Raw genomic sequence first — 14061 nt, 5'->3', positions numbered from 1 at the left:
CTCAGCTCAGGAACTTAGGTACGAGAGGGGAAAGTCATGAATTGAGCATCCCACTCGCTTGATTAAATCGGCCTCTACTAATCATGATGTGATTCTTATTTACATTATATGTTCTTATTCCGGTTATTATGCTATTTTTGCTAGGTGATGCACACAAGTATAGACAATTTGAAAAATTTGGAATGCATTGATTTTATGTTTGTTTTGAAAAAGTGTTTTGAATACATGTCACTTGGAAAAGCGAGCTTGTTTTGTACATTAATCAATTTATCCCAATTTAAACGAAGGCCTTCATCCACAGGCATTCAAATAGGTATATCATTTAAGCACTTAGCCTCATAGAATATGGTTGATATGGCAACACTAACACGCAATGCAATATGCCAAAGCAATAAATGCTCACCTAGTACTCCAAGGCAAGCCAAATAAAGCAAAATAATGAGAATAAATGCATGCTCCTAAACAATGCAATATGACTAATGCGACACACACATTATGTAAATTAACGAGTTCGCCTACTAACATGGCATATGAACCAATTCAAAGCATGCAATGAATCATGTATTCGAGCAAAGAATTTTGAAATTGACATTGGTTAGAATGACGAGCCCAGCCCTTATGCGTGTAAGACAAATGGATGCACGTCATGGAAAATGCTAAGTAAATATGATGCTGCCATCGTAAGTGGGTAAATATAAGGGAGAAAGAAATGGGGGTTGGAAGACATACACAATGATTACATATTTTGCCCTCGTACAAGAGGGTCCGAATAAGTGTCCAAATGTCCGGATTAATAGCTAACTATTACAAATTCAAATAAATACTAATTAGCTAAATTAATTAACTACTTATTACGAATTCAAGGAACACTAAGCTACCCATCTAATTTATTGCAGCAAGGATATTTGAATGAGCAATAAACTAGCAATCTAAGTTAACTAGCTGTGCAATTACAAATAAACAGCAATAATAACTACAACAATAACTAATAATAATAATAATAATTAATTACAACAATAATTATGTATAACAATAATAATTACAAAATACAAGCAATAATGAGGCACAATGATCGCATGCAAAGTATCGAGAAGCTGCTCTACCTGCCCAGATTTCTCTGCCTCACCCTCAGCCATTGCCTTTTGTTTCTGCCAAAAGCTCACTGCATGGCAAACATTGGGAGTCAGCCGACCTTAAATGAGATCCGTTCGGGCCAAAAAAAGTGTCAGTTGGCTCTAATTTTATGCCAAAAAAATGTTTTGTGCACTGAGGCCAGGTCAGTGCAGACAGAGCCTTTCTAGGCCCTATTTGTCCCTTTGGCCCCTCGCTGTCAAGAGAAGGACGATTTCGAGCCTAAAACCACCATTAAGCACAATTTGATGGCTTGATGATTTTGAACACGTTTGGACAAAATTGAATAAATGTAATGGAAAATCACCCCTCCCTCTTATCATGAAGGCTCAAAGAGGGAGATAGACACGCTTCAAGTTTCATCAAAATATCATGGATTGATAAGTGACAATTCTCGAAGCGATGGACCCGGCATAACGTTCGGCCGAATCCATCCAATTTTATTCGTCTTATTTATGTTGGTTTCATTGATTTTAGGTCAATTTTATTAGTCCTTGCCATTCTTTAATCAATTTGTCCAAGGTGATGGTTCAGTCCACTAAACGAGAAGTAATATCAAACGAGAAGCGATTCGTTGCATGAAAGAGATCCGATGCCTTGACAATGAACCTCCGTAGAGATTAAACCATTGAGCATAGGTCTCTTTCCCATGCCTTGAATGACCATCAATCTTTTGAAATAGCTTTCGAACAAAGAAAAGAAGAAAAGAGGGAGGTTATAGAAAAGATTGCGGGATCAATTGTTAGAATGTGACTCTTCAGCATTGAAATTAAACAAATAAAGCTATCAACTCAAACAACTCGGCGTCTAAGGCCTAAACAACCGAAGCTATGAGGACGTACAATACAATAAGCAAATATTCAAAGCATAAACTAATTTAATAAATTAGGACAACCCTTAAACAGCCCCTAATATACAATAGTAGCTAAAGTTTGTTTAAAGAGCATAAAAGATAGGTAAGAACAAGGAGACATCAAACTAGTAAGCAAGACCAAGGAGGGGTGGCTAACCCCCCACTTTTTGGACTTCTAAACCATGTTTTTCAGTCTTTTTAAACTCTGAAAATCAGTTTTGTAAGCCAAGAAAATGGTGGTAAAAGCAAGAGAAAGTAAGTAAAAAGAATAGAGAAAAAGCTATGGAATTTTGCAACTTTTAATCACATATTTCAGCCCTAAAACAGTCCAAAAATAGTCCTAAAACAGTGGCTAAAACTACTTCAAAAAGGTGAAGAAAGTGAACCAAAATAAGAGAGAACAAACTAGACAAGCAAGTTTAAGGAGGGGTATCTAACCCCTTCACTTTTTGTGAATTAAATCACATATTTCAGCCATTTTAAGTAACCTCCAATAGTGCACAAACTCAAGGAAAATGAAGAAGATACTTAGTAAAAACAAAGGAAAAAGATGGGTAAGAAGTATACCACTTTGAAGAGTATGTATGGTTGTTAATCAAACTTGATTCCAAACACCCTCAAGTTTATGCATTATGGTTTGAAATTTCAACAAAAAGCTTCAAGGTCAAACTCTAATGGTGTGTGTATAGCTAAAGAAGGTTTGAACGTCAAAGTAGGAAGGAAGATGGAATAAGGTGTTTTTAGATCTTCAAAGCTTTTGGAAAATTTGCTATTGTTAAATTCTAAATGCAGGGGGTTTATTTATAGAATTTGAGCCAATTTGGCTAAAAATATCTTTAAAAAAAAAATAGCTGTCCAATTCCCGCCTGTTGTCTATTTGGTGCCATTGAGAGCCGGCCGGCCCCCAAAACACACAGCCGAACCAAAAAATGAAAGGCCATGTCTAAAAAGGCATTTTGGGAAAATTTTCATTGAAAGCTAGTTGGCTCTAAATAAGCCACGGCCAGATCTAAATGGACCCAGCCAGCTCCAAAAATCTACATTTCAGGCCCGACTGCAAACGGGTATATCTCCCTCATCCGAACTTGGTTTTAGGTGATTCGTGAGTCTAAATTGAAGCCCCGAAAGTCTAATTTCCAATGGTCGTGGCCTCATATCTAAATTCTAAGAGTGCAAAGAGATATGTCTAATTTAGTGAAGGTTGTTTATTTTTTCTCAACGGTTTGATGCTCAACTTCTTCCTAAATTAGTTTTCTTCACTTTCCTCCTATTTCCTTCAACTCCAAATCTATAAATAAGATGTTTTACATATGTTTCAAAGAGTTCACCTCCCTTTCGTTTATTTCCATGTTGTCCTTACTCGGTTTACCAAAAAGTGCAATGTTTTAAACGAAATGCGAGCCTCGAAACATCATAAAAACATTTGGAAAAATATTTTGAAAAAGAGGGTTTTAAGGTTTAAAATAGTTTTGCCTAAAATGGAGTACAAGGTTTGGGATTAGAGCTTGAATCCAAATTTCTTCATTGAGAATTTAAAAGATTGCACAATGTAACTTTCATCATTAAGTGTTTGGACTAAAGCGCCCAAGTTTTAAGGGTGGTAAAAAATGGGGTGTCTATTGTTGCCCCTCTTTAACAGAGCTCGACGTCATGAAATGACGTGAGTGAATGTCAAAGCCAAAAGACGACCCATTTTGACAAGGCCTTAAGACTTGGGCAAACAAACAAAATGTAGATGCAGTTGGTTGAACTCGAGGATTGCCTACGTATCTATTTGCAAGGAATCAAACCAGCGTAGTTCAGGGGCAAGATGCAAATGATACACAATGTAACAAAATAATCAAACCACAAACAGTGAAAAACACACAAATATCATAAAGGAATGGGGATAACCAAACGACGCCTAACATAGGCCAAGTGCCTACATCCTCAACACTGGCCTCAACGCAGCATGAGTGCTTACACATAACAGAATCATGTTTTAACATGAAAGGGGTGCGAGCACATGTAAAACTATGTTTTTCATAGAAAGAGAATGAGTACAAGTAATTGGGTGGTATGATATAAGTGAGGAATAATCTACAAGGGAAAGATAATGATCCTAAGTACTGAACACAACAAGACAAAGTATAATGCAATGAATGCAATAGATGAAGTGAATAAGGGGCGTAGGATGAACTACGTCTTACCTGGAAAAGGCATGGACACAAAACAGACCATGTCTAACACAGAAAATGTGTCAATTGTTGGGGATCTTCCTCTTCCTGTTCAACTTTTATCCCTGGCTATGTTTGTAACTTTTCCTATTCTCCAATAGGGTGACAGACTAGGTTAGTTTAGTATCCAGAATTGAGGCGCATACAAGCTACCTCAACCTATGGGGTTGCCATATAGATTTCAAGCTGAGGATACACCCCTAGGTATTTAAACTAGACTTCAGTCACAGAAATTCCAAACCTTTGTATTCTAGTCCTCGCCATTCGAACTCTAGTTTTCACCGTCTCAATTGGTATCCTAGGAACTCACTACAAACACAGTCAGATGACTATACCAGACCACCTGAATCCGTTTGGGCACGACAAACACCAAAGGAATTGCACCTCTAGAGGATTTAAGGTCTCCTAGACCTAGTGAGTGCACAAGACAGTGCGGGCGAGGTGCACAAAATAGTGCGGGGTGAATGAATGCACAAGATAGTGCTAACTTAAGGTGCACAAGATAGTGCAATATGGGTGCACAAAATAGTGCAATATAAGATGAATGCACAAAACAGTGTTATGTAGGTGCACAAGACAGTGCGATATAGGGTGCACAAAACAGTGTGATACAAAGTGTACAAAACTGTGTGATACAAGATGAATGCACAAAACAGTGCGATACAAAGTGCACAAAACAGCGTGATAAAAAGGGGCACAAAATAGTACGAGGTGAAGTGTACAAAACAATGCGATACAAGGTGCACAAAATAGTGCAACACAAGATGAATGCACAAAATAGTGTGATACAAAGTGCACAAAACAGTGCAATATAAGATGAATGTACAAAACAGTGTGATACAAAGTGCACAAAACAGTGAGATAAAAAGGTGCACAAAATAGTGTGATATGGGTGTATAAAATAGTGCTATACAAGTGCACAAAACAGTGCGATGCAAGTGTATAGGATAGTGTGATATAGGGTGTACAAAACAGTGCGATACAAGGTGCACAAAATAATGCGATGCACAGTGAATCCATAAAACAGTGCGATATAAGGTGAATGCACAAAACAGTGTAATGCAAGGTGCACAAAATAGTGCGATCCAAAGTGCACAAAACAGTGCAAACTCAATGTGCACAAAATAGTACGATATGGGGTGAATGCACAAAATAGTGCAATACAAGTTGAATGCACAAAATAGTGTGATGCAAGGTGCACAAAAAAGTGTGATACAAGGTGCACAAAACAGTGCGATACAATTTGAATGATGTATGGTGTGTAAAGGGAAATGAGTAGTACATAGAGTAGTGCATCATGTAGCTTATGAAATGAGTGTAGGGCAACTTGCCACAACTTATTGAAATGTAATACAAAGGGAGGCAACTCAACAAAACTCTGTTCAGTACAGAACAAAGTCAAGAGCAAGAGTAACCAATTACACAGTTCAAATCAACCAGAGTGTATGAGCATGCATGCATAAAGCACATAGATTAATCACAGGTAAGATGGTAATCCCAAGAGAGTTTTGAAAAGGTTGGGGATAACTTTCAAAAGCTGAATCATATCAGAATCATCACAGGGGTGAGCTCACCCAAATTCAGGAGAAAGAGCCCGATAAATGGCTCTAAGCAGAGTGAGAGAAAGGTTAGGTTCATGCCCCTTGTTCAAATGATGACCCGATCAGATGCACCGAAAATTACCCCTAGTGTCCAGCCACTGGTCAAGTTTATACCCCTTGTTCAATGGATGGCCCGGTCAAATATACTGAAAATTGCCCCTAGTGTCGAGTTAATGGCTACCAGTTGGGTTTATGCCCCTTGTTCGATGGATGACCCGATTAGATGTACTAAAAATTGCCCCTAGTGTCTAGTCACTGGCCACCTTTTTAACATCATACAGGCACGTATGATAGAGATCATCAGATCCTGGAACAGTTGCCAACTGATCAGACTCATGCTCCTCTTCTGTCTTGACATGTTTAGAACTTACTCCTGTCTTCTCCAAAGTAGTGATGATTCCTCATATACACTTTGCAATGTTCATGAATGCAATGCCCCTTGTATGGGCACTCTCAGTTTGTTTATGAATTCCATACATGGACTTGTTTTTGAGTTTGGAGCGAACATTCGTGTATGGAATTTTGACCATGCCACTCTATGGAACTTGAGCGACAGACACACTAGGGTGACTCGATGAAGAGTGCAGATCGAGACAGACACCAGGCACGACACAACTAAATTCACAATTGACCCAAAAGAAAAAAAAAAACTCAAGGTAACTAATCATTCATAGCGCCCCTAGTATTACTTGTGTTCCCTTTAGAACTCAATTTCGCAAAACCCGAGTTTTGATTCTTTTTTTTGCTTAAGATAGAGATTCTATTGATAAGTTCAAGTATTGAAAATTTCTCCACTTGTTGATTCAGGCTAGTTCTTTCTTATCCAACGCAAGTATGATATGTGTAGCAGTTGGTGTAGCTCATGGATTGATGTGAACCTGACGACGTGAATCGGGCAAGATGATTGGGTTAAGACGAACAAGATGGATATGGTTGAGACTGAATTTTAGGATGAAGTTGCCTACGTATCCGAAGAATGGGAATCAAGTCAATGTAGTTCATGGCTAAGGTTCACTCGGGTTTTGACACTCTCCTTTTGCGCTCTAACTTTTGCACTCTAACTTTTGCCAAAGTTGCCCCTTCGGGGTTTTCAACCTTGCGAGCTTTATTTGTTTGATTTCTCATTTTTCATGCTCTAACTTTTGTCTAGGTCGCCCTTTCGGGTTTTCGGCCTGGCAGGCCTCTCAAGGATAGCGTTACAACACTTGTAGTGAATTTGATCAATAGTCATCCTTGCCCTGACACGGGAATTGGCTTCACCTTTATTTGAGTTTGGTTCTTCATTCTCTTATGCATGTCTTCTTCTTTTCTTTTGCTCCATTTTCAGAGTTGGTTCTTGTTGCAATGTGGTACTTCCTCGCATTAGCTTCCCCGGATTCAGACAACAATTCCCTTCCTCACAATTGATTGGACTTCATTCCAATGAGTACCCCTAGCTTGATGGTTGACTTTTTTTCCATTTTCTTTTTTCTTTTTTCTTTTCTTTCCCTTTCTTTTTCTTTTTTATTTTCTTTTATCTTTTTCTTCTTTTTCTTTTTTCTTTTTGGCTTCGCTTATCCATTTCTTGCTAAAATAATGAAAACACCATGGGGCGAAATTCTATGATTGTGAGGTCTGAAAGCCATCTTGTGCTTGCCAAAATGATTGCCTAAAGGTGAAGAGCATCCCCAGGACAATGCAGAATTCCACGCATAATTCTGAATATATCTTCGCAAGTTTTGTAGAAGAAACAGTTGAAGAAGCAGCTTAAACTTTTGAGATCATGAAGGACTTCACGCCAATAAGTCAGAATCCACTCAAACCATTTATGGGATCCTTCTCAACACTTGCACTTATTAATGAAATCTCATTAAAAAAAAAAAATTTTGTTAAAGCTTTTCTATTTTTTAAAAGGTCACACATGCATTACTATAGGCACGACAAAATGATTATAAACTTGACTCCCACTTTCTTATTGAAAACAACGAAGGCCTGAGGGTACATGAGAGTGACTCATGGGAAAAGACTCAACTGACGCAACAACACAAGAAAAGACAAAGAAAATAAAACTCACAACTCAACTATTTACGAGACATAACCCAAAACAAAATTATCACCTCTGAGACATAAGGGGTTTTCACTTTCCAAGTCCATCTACGGAATGCAAAACAACTTCAAGTAGCCCATGGGAGAGTTTAAACCAGCCTTCATTTTAGCAATATTGACTTCTACACCCAGTAGGACTGATTTCAAGCTTTCAAACTGAGTCTCCCAGATTACCCCGGTAGTCCCTACACATCTCCTCAATCGTGCTAGCAAGGGTCAAGGTTGTTTGTTGGCAAACTGTGGATGGGATTTATGTTATGGAATGGTCTATTGCCGTCTTGGGATTTGCAGGTGGGGTGATGACCTTATTATCAATCAAGTCTTCAATTTCATGGCGACGGAGAAAACAACAGTCAGTATGGTGATCATACTGCTGATGGAAAATGCAATATTGGGTAGGGTCATGTCTAGGTGGGAGAGGTTTAGGGAGAGGTCGAGGATTGAGCGGTTTGAGATACCCTTTCTCCATCAGTACCTTCAAGGTGAGGGTTGGGCTCATATGGAGATGGGTGAAGGCTCATTTTTGGGAGGAGGAAGCATCAGTTTTAGAAACATTAGCAAATGAGTTGGCTGGTGTTGGCTGGGTATTTATGGGCTTGGGACTAGAATTAAGATAGGTGTTTCTGGTAAATCATCTCTCCTCTTTGTTTAGCCTTCCCTTGTTTGCCAGCCTGTGATTCAAAGTACCATCAACCTGGCTTTTCTCATTGAATTCATCCATAGTAACTCCCATTTGAGCATTGGGGTGTTGAGTGGCGAAAGTTTCATCCACAACCCTTTCAACAATTGCAAGGTCTTACCGTTTGTTCAGGTCTTTACTCCTCAGAGCTTCAACAACCCATCGAAGATATGCACAAGGATCAATAGTCACCCCAGACCCATTTTTGCTACTTGCTTCAGCCTTGTCACAGAGTCGGAGCTATTGTCTGGTTGTTGATGAGATTTTGAACCTCATGATGAAGGCGGTAGCAACAATCGGTGCCATGACCGCGCTGTTGATGGTACACACAGTATTTGATGGGGTTATGTCTAGTAGGGAGTGGGTCGAAGAGGTTAGGGATAGAGGGGTTTGAGATACCCTCTTTCCATTAGGACTTTTAGTGCGCTAATTAGGCTTATGTGGAGGGGGGTGAAAGTTCTGCCTTGAGCTCGAGTTAGGCCGGCTATTTGTGGGTTGGTAGCGATGGTATTGATTTCAATGGGTTTGGGAATAGTACTACTGCTAGCATTGGTACTCTCGGAAAACACCCTCCTTGTTGGTTCGCTTGTTCTAGGAATAATCCCTTTGTTGAATGCACTCTCAATCTGAATCCCTAACTCATGCAAATTTTTGAAAGTGAACAATGGAGCGACTATTAACTTTTGTAACATATTTGGCTCAAGGTTCTGCACCACTATCCACACTTGGTCTCTCTCAGAAGGTCGATCTGTCATTTGTGCTGCCTTTGCTCTCTACCTTGCAACAAATTCCACAAAAGGTTCAATAGGATTCTAATGGGTTGCTTCAAGCTCTTGGGTGGTCATTTCAATTTGGGTATTGTAAGAATACTAATTGCCAAATGCCTCAACAAAATCTTCTCAGTTCTGTTTCACTTTATTCTCCAACCTGGCGTACCACGTAGCTGCTATACTTGACAAGGTTCTTCCATACAAAGAGGGTTTCTAAGGCTTAGTCAGACCCATCGGTTTTAGGACATTTAAGAAAAAGCCGGATATATACCATAGGATCTCCAGACCCGTCGAAACGGTTAATGAGTGGCATTTTGAATCTGTCAAGGAGCCGTACAGTAGCCTCGGTGTACCCATCCTCAATGTCGGGTATGGAGCTAATTCCCTGTGCCTTTTTGAATTGCTTATCAAGGTTAGCAATTTTTAACAAGATCGGGTCGAGATCATTAATATCAAGAGGAAAAAGGCCCTCATTAGGTTGCACCAGGGGTTTGAAAACTCAAGCTTGAGCCATCCTTTCTCGAGGATTTGGTCCTTGTAAATCTTCAACTGGAGGAGATGGGTCAAAGTTTGACTGGGGGTCCGAGACTGGATGTGTGGTAGATGCCCTAGATGGGCATTGCATTTCAGCATTGGTCTCATCCTGTATGGTAATTCCCTGGTTTGGGGCTGTTATCATGGCCCCAACTTCTTCTGGACTCTGTGTCATCACAGGTCTGCTGAGTTGACAATCAGGGAAATGGATAGGTGTAAGCTGAGAGCTGACTAACAAGGATTTTGACCCGGTTATACTTGATGTATCTGAGCTGGATTAGTCTAGACGAGTTCGAATGGATTGGCCTTTTTAAAATGGGTCTTTTGGTATTGGATGAATCTTTTCTTTTGGGAATCAGATGGACTAGGTTTTTGTTGAGTAGGTTTTTTTCCTAGAATTGGATGGACTGGGCCTTTGTTGAGTTGGGTACAGCTCCTTCTTTGGCTTAGTCAAACCTAACATTAAAAACAAATGCCACGTCAGATCGAGATACCGGGTCTGCTAGTCAAAGCAAAGCAAGATACAATTTTTTTGGCCCTGGTTCTTGTTCTCTGGAAAATTCACCTATATCAAACACAAACTGTTGGATTTCGACCCAAATTCTGATTCTGATATGATCCTGAAGGTTGAAAGGAATCGCCTCAAGATTAAGACTCTCCCAAGATTGCATCACACATTGCCAAAGATTTCACATTTTGTACAAAAGCATTCAAAACACCCCTATAAGAGATTTAGGATTTCCCTATCCTAGCTTTGAAGTGATCTACAACTTTACTACTCAAACAAGTGGTTTCACATCATCCTGCATACGGGAGAGTATCTTGTCTTTAGTTGGAACAGTCACTATAGCATTACTATATGCAGCTAGGTTGATTGGTCAAAAGGGTACCTCAGCAAGATCACCTAATATACCTCGATCACCTAACACCGAGAAATGAAAGGAGGATCAAACGGTATAACGGTAGTCCAGATCCAAGGGATGTGTTTCTAACATGGTAGAGCCCATGATCAGTCAGCCTTTTGGCAAGCTTTTGGGCAAGCCTCCGACAAACTGTCCAGGAATAGTAGAAGGAAAACACAGTGACTTATAGTAATAATGCAAATGCTATGCAAAGAACTTATACATGTAGATAAAACGACACATCATGAAGTTCAAGTCCAGTTCTCTAATTCCCCAATAGTGTCTCCAGAAACTGTAGCTTGCTTTTCGTGCTTCTTTCGGATACGATTAGCCTACAGTTTGGACTCCTATGGTTCTTGAATCTGATTTCACAAGTGCAATGTGAAATAGAGAAACACAAATGAGTCAAAATCTAGCAAATCTTTTGGAAAATCGGTGTTTGAATAAAATGCCCAAAATAGGTTGTTTTGCCAGATTACAGAGTTGCCACCTAAATATTTTTGGGAAATTTAGGAAACCTGTGACTCGTGCCAAAGGCCATTAGTCCATCATCACCAAAGTGTCTCGGCTCAGGAACTTAGGTATGAAAGGGGAAGGTCATGAATTGAGACCCTACTCACCCGATCAAAGATCAACCACTATTAATCATGATGTGATTCTTATTTATATTATATGCTCTTGTTCCAGTTATTATGCTATTTTTACTAGGTGATGCACACAAGTTTAGACCAATTCGCAAAATTTGGAATGCATTGATTTTATGTTTGTTTTGAAAAAGTGTTTTGAATACATGTCACTTGGAAAAAGCGAGCTCGTTTTGTGCATTAATCAATTTATCCCAATTTAAGCTAAAGGCCTCCATCCACAGGCATTCAAATAGGTATATCACTTAAGCATTTAGCCTCATGGAATATGGTCGATATGGCAACACTAATACACAATGTAATATGCTAAAGTAATAAATGCTCACCTAATGCTCCAAGGCAAGCCAAATAAAGCAAAATAATGAGAAAAAATGCATGCTTCTAAACAATGCAATATGACTAATGTGACACACACATTATATAAATAACAAGTTCGGCTACTAGCATGGCATATGAACCAATTCAAAGCATGCGATGAAGCACGTATTCGAGGAAAGAATTTTGAAATTTACATTGGTTAGAATGATGAGCCGAACCCTTATACGTGTAAGACAAATGGATGCACGTCATGGAAAATGCTAAGTAAATATGATGCTACCACTATAAGCGGGTAAATAAAAGGGAGAAAGAAATGGGGGTTGGAAGACATACACAACTATTACATATTTTGCCCTCGTACAAGAGGGTTCGAATAAGTGTCCAAATGTCCAGATTAATAGCTAACTATAACAAATTCGAATAAATACTAATTCGCTAAATTAATTAACTACTTATTACGAATTCAAGGAACACTAAGCTAGCTATCTAATTTATTACGACAATGATATTTGAATGAGCAATAAACTAGCAATCTAAGTTAACTAGCTGTGCAATTACAAATAAACAACAATAATAACTACAACAATAACTAATTATAACAATAATAATAAATTATAACAATAATTATTTATAACAATAATAATTACAAAATATAAGCAACAATGAGGCACAATGATCGCATGCATAACATCTAGAAGCTGCTCTGTCTGCCCAGATTTCTCTGCCTCACCTTCAACAACTGCCCTCTGTTTCTGCCAAAAGCTCATTGCTTGCCAAACATTGGGAGCCGTTCGGCCTTAAATAAGATCTGGCTAGGCCAAAAAAGTGCCAGCCGACTCTAATTTTATGCCAAAAAAATGTTTTGTGCTATGAGATGAGGTTAGTGCAGACAGGGCCTTTCTAGGCCCTGTTTATCCCTTCTGTTCCTCTCTATCATAGGAAACTCAAGAGAAGGACGATTTCGAGTCCGAAACCACCAACAAGCACAATTTGATGGCTTGATGATTTCGAACACGTTTGGACAAAATTGAATAAATGTAATGAAAAACCACCCCTCCCTCTTATCATGAAGGCTTAAAGAGGGAGACAGACACGCTTCAAGTTTCGTCAAAATATCATGGATTAATAAGTGACAATTCTCGAAGCGATGGACTCGGCATAACATCCGCCCGAGTCTAACCAATTTTATTCATCTTCTTTATGTTGGTTTCATTGATTTTAGGTCAATTTTATTAGTCTTTGCCATTCTTTAATCAATTTGTCCAAGGTGATGGTTCAGTCCACTAAACGAGAAGCAATATCAAACAAGAAGCAATTTGTAGCATGAAAGAGAGCCTATGCCTTGACGATGAACCTCCATATAGATTAAGCCATTGAGCATAGGTCTCTTTCCCATGCCTTGAATAATTAATCTTTTGAAATAGGTTTTGAACCAAAGAAAAAAAGAAAATATGGAGGTGTGGACGCGTCCTCAGGCCCTGTGCTCTTCCACAGTTCGGACTCGTTTTGTGTCGGTTCTTAATCTGATCTTGCAATGTGCAATGCAAGACTGATAAATCACCAAAGAGTCCAAATCTGGGGAATCGTTTTGGAAAACAGATTTTTGAGAAAGAAGTGCCAAACATAGACTGTCTTGCCAGATATAGAGTTGCCACCTAAATATTTTTTTATGGGGGGATTTAGGAAACCCTGACTCGTTTGCCTAATGCCACGTGTCTGTCATCACTAAAGTTGCCTCGGCTCGGGAACTTGGGTACGATTGGGGAAGGTCAGCTATGAGCACCCCCGCTCGCTCGATCAAAGATCGGCCTCTACTAACCATGATATCTAGTTTTGAAAACATTATGCGTTCTTATTCCGATTAATTAGCTAGTCTTACTATGTGATGCGCACAACACAAATGTATAGACTAGATCGCCTAATTTGGAACAAAGCATCGTATATCCGTTGTTTGGAAATGATTTGAGGTTTGCTACTTGTAAGTAGGGTAAAATACGGATTTCAATGAATTATTACAATTCAAACAATCCAACCTTCACCCACAAGCATTCAAGTAGTAAATCAACTAAGCAGTTAGCCTCATGGCAAGCATGCTGTCATGTTAACGTTCACATACATGCGAGATGCTAAAGCATAAAACACTCACAGTGTACTCCAAGCCAAAACAAAGAACATGTTAGTAATCAAATATATGATCCAAGCCCATGTTAAGATGGCTAATGCATCGCAGGCAAAATGTAGCTAGAATAGGCTCGGCTAATCTATGGATGACATGTGAAATGCAACAGATAACATGTGTTCAAATTGGAATTGAAATACAATGCAGTT

Source organism: Camellia sinensis, chromosome 10 (genome assembly GCF_055761805.1).
Source record: "Camellia sinensis isolate YWXY chromosome 10, ASM5576180v1, whole genome shotgun sequence".
Lineage (NCBI taxonomy): Eukaryota > Viridiplantae > Streptophyta > Magnoliopsida > Ericales > Theaceae > Camellia > Camellia sinensis.
This window is presented reverse-complemented; position numbering follows the sequence as displayed.